Here is a 7,993-nt window from a genome sequence, read left to right as displayed (position 1 = left end):
TAGGTGCTACTGCCCTCCCAGTAGATTTGCATAAGGCAGGTAGGGGCCCAAATTCCTCCATCTCAGTTACAGTTCACAGTCCCCGAGGTCAGTGGAAGAATCTTCCCTTTCCTTCTCTGTCTCACGCAGAAGACTCTCATCTAGCTTTAGAAGAGAGGACCATGGTAAGCAGCCTCTAAACTGTCCTGATTATTCCTGCTTCCTGATATTCACACTCATGTAATCCCCCTCACACTCGAATGTGGCCTGAACGCAGTAACATTCATCTAACAATGGAATTTGGCAAAAGTGATGAGATGTTTCAAGAGGACGCTGGTTTCTCTCATTGACCCATCTTGCTCTCTCATTTGTTTGCTCTGATGAAGCCAACTGCCATATTTTGAGCTGCATGTGGAGAGATCCACATGACAAGAAACTGAGGGAGGTGTCTAGTCAAGAGTCAGCAAGGGACTGAGGCTCTAAGTTAGACATTCCACCAGTGGCTGAATGCTGCCAATAACCAAGTAAATAAGTTTGGGTGGCATTCAGTCTCATTTGAACTTTAAGGTAATTGCAACCTTGTGAGAGATCATGAGGAACGAGATCAGAGATCAGAGATCAGAGGAACCAGAAAAGCCATGCCCAGATTCCTGGCCCATAGAAACTATGAGATCCTAGATAGTTGTTGTTTTAAGCTTCCAAGTTTGGCAGTAATTTGTTGTACAGCAATATACTACTAATTTAGGGCTTCCCTCCAGGGTCAGAAAATAGCAGGGTGGACAAGATGGAGATTTATATGAGTGGCTTAATCATTTCATCCAAATAAGACTTCTTCCTAAGTGACCAAATCTGTGATCTTGGTCCTACTTGGAACTCGGACCCAAACCACCTCTTTCTTGTCATATCAGCTTGTCATCTAGTAGACTAAGTTCCTGTTCTCCTGTCAGGAACAGAGAAGTGGGTTTCCTGAGGCCCTAGAATCATCTCCATTAGCTTTGAATTGGGGTTAGCAAAATGAGAATTTTTCTCATAATATAATCAAGGCTTTGTCCTGGGGTACCCATTTGCACTGCTCAGGTCTACACCTGGCTCCATATGCTTCCACTCTGGAAGTTAGAAGTGGTGTATCAAAAAGGGAAACATCTGGGAAGATGCTGAACTTGGAAAGACTCCTAGTGTGCTAGTCTTCTCAGGCAGGCCGCCATAACAAAACACCATAGACTAGATGCCTTAAACAGAAATTTATTTTGTCACAGTTCTATAGTTTGGAAAGTCCAAGATCAAGGTGTTAGCAAGGTAGTTTTCATTCTGAGACCTCTTCTCTTGGTTTGTAAGCCACTGCATCTCACTGTGTGTTCACATGACTTTTTCTCAGTATGTGTACACAGGGAAAGATGGAGCTAGATAATTCTCTCCCTCTCTTCTCTTGTTATGAGGGTGGATTAGGGCCCCACTCTTATGACTTAATTTAACCTTAATTACCTCCTACAGACCATATCTCCAAAGACAGTCACATTGGGAACTAGGGTTGCAACATCTGAATTTTGGAGGGGCACAATTCAATCCACAGCACCTGTGGAGGTCCATTCTAGGAAGGAAATGAAGGTAAATGGGAAGAAGGTAAATGAGTAGAAGAAGGGAGACATCCTATGAAGCTTACTCAGTTTTTTAAAAAGTCTGACATGAGGTAATACATTGAAATAGGATTCTAAAAGTATACAAGAAACTATTATTAATAGTAACATCATAAAAATAATGATGATGATGATGATGATGATGATAACACTGATTGAGAGGCAGGTCCTGTGCTAAATGCTGTAAATGTAGAAAATAATAAGATAATGTTTTTGCCTTCAGGTAGCTTATATCTAGTTGGTGACACAAGCCAGTGGATGATTTCATGACTGTAAAAAATTCCAAAAGACTTTCTCAGTAATAGTAAGCTTGGTTATTTGAGGCTATCTCTTCTGCTGAAAAAAAAAAAAAAGTGGAGTAAAGCATACTAAAAGTGATCTTAAAAGATTAAAGACCTGATAAGATAGGAAGGAAAAATCAGGCCAAATCTGAAGGGAAAATGGGAATTCATTGTAACACAGGAGTGTGCAATGTTTTTGCCTGGATAGAATTACCCTATACAAGAAAATGTGGCTTTCTCACGGCCTTTGATGGTGAGGAGGCATAAATCAAATCCAAACCTATACCCAGATGAGACATCTAACAGTCTCCACAATAAGCTGGGATACCAACTGAAATAGACATGCCCTTGTATAAAATTATATTTAGTATTTGAATCTCTAGATTGTCTAGATAATATCAGTTTTGTACTTGTATTAAGGTGGCCCACCACTAATAATGCTATAAAATCATGGGAAAAATAAAATCCTCGCAGAAGAAATTGCCTTCATGCTAGGCCTCAAATCACTTCTATAAATAATTTTCGTAAATAAAATGGCCAGTACATTGTCAAGAATAAACAGACACACAAAGAAACAAAAGTCCATTAACAATAACCAAGAGAGGGGTGCCTGGTTAGCTCAGTCGGTTGAGTATTCAACTTCAGCTCAGGTCATGATCTTGCGGTTTGTGGGTTCGGGCCCCATGTCAGGCTCTGTGCTGACAGCTCAGAGCCTGGAGCCTGCTTCAGATTCTGTGTCTCCCTCTCTCTGCCCCTCCCCCACCCACACTCTTTCTCAAAAATAAACATTTAAAAACAATTTTTAAGCAATAACTAAGAGAAACTACTGAAATGGATACATACTTCTAATATTAGATATATCAGATATAGGCTATATAAAAACCATACATACTATATTTAAAGAAATAAAAATACACTCTTAAAGAATCTTCAAGGAACTAAAAAAAAAGTGTAGAAAAAAATTTTAAACCCAAAAGAACTTCTATAGGTGAAAAATATGTTTGTTGAAATTAATATTTTTTCATCAGATTAAATTCAGGTACAGAGAATTATTGATGTGAATAATAAGTCAGAAGAAATTATCTAGAATACTGCACAGAGAAACAAAAGAACAAAAAATACAGAAGAGAGGATCAGAAATATAAATGGAGCAAGAAGGTTTACACTAAAGTGAAATTGGGAGGGAAGACAGGAAGACAGAGAAAGACACACACACAGAAAGAGAGAGAAATGAGCAGAAGCAAAATTTGAAACATATTGCTATAAATTTTCCAGAACTTATGAAACACTCTAATGCTTAAAGTGAATAAACCCAACAAAACTCAAGTAAGACATAAAAACTAGTTTATCTGTAGACATATCATAGATGTGGTAGACATGACTAGTGTTCAGCAACATTTCTGGTTTTCTCTGGACACACGTAAATATCAATACTTCCTTGCCTGTTTGAAGTTAAGCATGACCTTGTGATCTGCCTTTTGAATGAAGTGTGAAAAAAATGATGTGTGGCACTTCCAGAAAGAAATATATAAAAGCTTGGGGCACCTGGGTGGTTCTGTCAGTTAACCGTCCAACTTTAGCTCAGGTCATGATCTAGCAGTTCATGAGTTCGAGCCCCATGTCAGGCTCTGTGCTGACAGCTCAGAGCCTGGAGCCTGCTTTGGATTCTGTGTCTCCCTCTCTCTCTGCCCCTCCCCCATTCACACTCTGTCTCTCTCTCTCTCTCTCTCAAAAATAAATAAACGTTGAAAAAAAATTTTTTAAGTGGTGGCATAAGAGAGTGAGGCATTCAACAACTTGAGAAGTTGAACAATTATAAGCAGAGGCCCAGCCAAACTGGACAGAATGTGTAGTGTAAGAATAAATAAATTTTGTTTATTTAATTCTTCTGAAATTTGGATTATATGTTACTACAACATAACCTAATTATTTCTGTTAAGATATGAGAAATAGTAGAAACCTGACAAAGAAAAAATGTTTAAGAGAATTGGTACACATTACCTCCAACTGAGCAACATCTATACTAACATTTAAGTCCTCAAAAACAGAGAGATACAAGTACAGAGTACAATGAAGCTTTAGATGATCCAAAAGAAAAACAAATTGCCAATCTAAATTGCTATACTCAAGAACACTCTATTTAAAAACAATGGTCTCAGAAGTGACATCACCAAAATGGCAAAGTAGGAGACTCTATTCCCACCACCCCACAAAATGATCAACAATTGAATAGCTTTCCACAAAGCTCAGAAGTCCACTTAAGAAATTTTAGAAACATTAAGACTGCATATTTTGGCAGTATCATCTCATCCCTCAAGCCAGCATTGCTTAGCACATAGAGGGAACTTCCTAGCTAGAAAGGGTTCCCCTCCAGCCCTACCTCCACCTAGCCTGATCCCTAGCCATTAGCCCTAGAAGCACTGCTGAGGCACCAGGAGCCCTTGCAGCCACTGCAGACCCTCTGCAGTGCTTGCTAAGATCCATGCAGTTGTCAAAACTATGGCCCTCAGTAGCCTGAGCTGGAGACATCATGCTCCCCAGACCTACTGCTGCCACACACCCCTGTATCACTAGACCTAGGTTATAGCATGCTATAGTATGCCCCCACTCACAGGTAAAGGTCTTCTCCTACCAAAGTCAGTCTGTAATATCTGGAAGAGGTTACTGCTCTTAAAAACACACATACATATGTGCAAGGCTACAGGGATTAAGAAAAAACAGGGGGAAATGATTTTACCAAAGGAATACAGTAAACGTCCATCCAGTACATGGTCCCAAAGAAATGGAGACACAGGAATTATCCAACAAAAAAAATTCAAAATAAATGTTCTAAAGAGGCTCAGAGAACTACAAGAAAACACATATAAACAATATAACAGAATCAGGAAAATAATACACAAACAAAATGAGAATTTCAACAAAGAGATAGAAAACATTAAAAAGAACCAACCAGAAACTTCGGAGCTGAAGAATACAATGACTGAAATGAAGAAATCAATAAAGAGCTTGAATAGCAGTCTTAACAAAACAGAAGAAAGATTCAGTGAGCTAAAAGACAGATCAATTGAAATTATCTAATCAGGGGCGCCTGGGTGGCGCAGTCGGTTAAGCGTCCGACTTCAGCCAGGTCACGATCTCACGGTCCGTGAGTTCGAGCCCCGCGTCGGGCTCTGGGCTGATGGCTCAGAGCCTGGAGCCTGCTTCTGATTCTGTGTCTCCCTCTCTCTCTGCCCCTCCCCCGTTCATGCTCTGTCTCTCTCTGTCCCAAAAATAAATAAAAAAACGTTGAAAAAAAAAAGAAATTATCTAATCAAGATGAGCAAAAGAAAAAGGAATAAAAAGGAGTGAAGAAAAGCCTGTCAGACTTACAGGACACCATCAAAAAAAAACTAGAGAAGAGTTAACATGGTGGAGCAGCATGGAGACCCTGAGCCTGTCTCATCCCTGAAACACAGGTAGATCAGCACCAAACCATTTTGAACACCTAGGAAATTGATCTGAGGATTAATGCAACAATCTGCATAACTTGAGCCACAGAACTCACCAGGTACATGGTGCAAAGAGGTGAACTGGAGAAGAGAAAAGACGCAGAGAGCAGGGAGCTGTTTTTGCAGAGAGAGGTCAGAGAGAGAAAGAGAAAGGGGGAGAGTGCTGCACATTGGGATCATGCAAGAAAAGCACTCTCCCTGAAAGTAGCTAGAGAGAGAGAAAAAGAGTGAAAGTACTCACAAGGGACTGAACAAGAAATCTGTTACCCAAAACCATTGACAGGGAGAAAGCAGAGGGTTTCAATACCACCTGGATTCTATAAACGGTGGATCACAGAGTCTGAAGTTTTGGAGCTCAGTGCCTGGTGGTGCTCTGGTGAGGAAGTAGAGTGAATCCCCAGAAGCAGGCAATGCAGTCTGAGGGGTCCACGTGCCACACAGGGAGAATTGGTTCCCTTGGAGTGCATTTGGAAGAGACCATGTGGCCTCCCCACAAGCAATAGTCACATTGGATCCTGGAGAGCAGCCATGATTGCTGGTATTTTGTCCCCATACAAACATGCCACGGTGCGGCAAAACCTGGCGCCGGATGTGTGTTGTGATTTGCCATAATCTCTGAAACTCTGCCACTGCACAATAACATGAACATTTTCTGGGGCAAGCCAGCACCCAGCCATTGCTTGGCGAGACCCTCCCCCAGAGAGTTGGTGCAGATCCAAGCTGCAGGGGTCTCTTAATTGTGGGGTTTTGAAACACAACCCCAGCTGAGAAAAAACTCTGGAGGGAGGTGCCGTCTGGCAAGGGGACAACTTGGACATGGACAGGGTAGAGGCAGGGAGTATAAGAGGCCTGAAACAAAGGAGAGGTGCTTGATCATGGGTCAGTGAGAGCACAAAGTTCCAGCGCCAGAGACTAGGGAGCTGGGTGAAGCCATTTCCACCACTCCCATGCACACACATGCATGCGCACACACTGATCCACCACAGTAAGCTAATCAGTGCTATCTAATGGAGAATGGAGCTGTTACACCAAACCCCACCAAACTAGGCCCTGCAAGCACATCCCCCAGAAGACCAGCACAAGTCACTCCACCTACTTAGTGTATGGACTAAAGAGTGCTTCACAGTTTCAATTCTAGGGGAAACTGGATATAACTTCATTCAGGTTTCATTCTGTTTCCTGGCTCATTTATTTAGTCATTTTCTTTGCTTCTCTTTTTTACCTAAATTGTTTTTTTTTTCTTTCTTTCTTTTCTTTCTCTTTCTTGGATATAGAAAATTTTATTTTTTTTTACTTTATTTTTATATTTTTTAAATTTTGTATTTTATTTTATTTTATTTTATTCTATTCTATTCTATAATTTCTTTTTATTTTTAAATTTTCTCTTACCTTTTTTTTCTTTCATTTCCCTTTTTTCTCTATCCTATCAAGTGTCTTTCAACAAGCAGGCAAAAACATACTCAGGATATAGCTTCCTTTATTTGATTCTTTGTTTTATTTTTCATTTTTTTATTAATTTTTTTCTTCCTCCAAAATGACAAAATGAAGGAATTCACCCCAAAGGAAAGAACAGGAAAAAAATGACAGCTGGGATTTAATCAACACAGATATAAGTAACATGTTGGAACTAGAATTTAAAACCATAATAACAAGAATACTAGCTAGGGTTGAAAAAAGCATAGAAGACACCAGATAATCCCTTCCTTCAGAGATAAAATAAATAAAATCTAGTCAGGCTGAAGTTAAAAATGCTATAACCAAGATGCAATCTCGAATGGATGCCACGATGGCAAGGATGGATGAAGCAGAGCAGCAAATGGGCAATACAGAAGATAAAATTGTGGAGAAAAATGAAGCAAAAAAAAAAAAGAGGAAAACAAAGGCAAAATATCACAATACAAGACTTAGAGAATTTCAGTTACTTATTAAAAGGAATAACATCCAAATAATAAGAGTCCCAGAAGATGAAAAAGGGGCAGAAGGTTTATGTAAGCAAATTATAGCAGAAAACTTTCCTAATCTGGGGAAGGACACAGACATCAAAATCCAAGAAGCACAGAGAACTCCCATTATATTAAAAAAAAATAAAAAACGACCATCACCAAGGCATATCATAGTCAAATTCACAAAGGAAAGACAAGGAAAGAATTATGAAAGCAGCAAGGGAAAAAAAGTCCTTAACCTATAAGGGAAGACATACCAGATTCATGGCAGACTTATCCACAGAAACGTGGCAGGCCAGAAAAGAGTGGCAGGATGTATTCACTGTTCTGAATTGGTAAACTATACAGCCAAGAATTCTTTACCCAACAAGGCTGTCATTCAAAATAGAAGGAGAGATAAAGAGTTTCCCAGACAAACAAAAACTAAAGGAGTTCATGACCACTAAACCAGACCTGCAAGAAATTTTAAGGGGGACTCTTTGAGTGGAGAAAAGATAAACCAAAAAAGAGCAAAAGCAACAAAGACTAGAAAGGACCAGAGAACATCACCAGAAACACCAATACAATGGCACAAATTCATATCTTCAGTACTCACCCTAAATGTAAATGGACTAAATGCTGCAATCAAAAGACATTGGGTATAAGAATGGATAAGAAAACAAGACCCA

The sequence above is a fragment of the Acinonyx jubatus genome, chromosome B4 (genome assembly GCF_027475565.1).
Source record: "Acinonyx jubatus isolate Ajub_Pintada_27869175 chromosome B4, VMU_Ajub_asm_v1.0, whole genome shotgun sequence".
Taxonomy (NCBI): domain Eukaryota; kingdom Metazoa; phylum Chordata; class Mammalia; order Carnivora; family Felidae; genus Acinonyx; species Acinonyx jubatus.
This window is presented reverse-complemented; position numbering follows the sequence as displayed.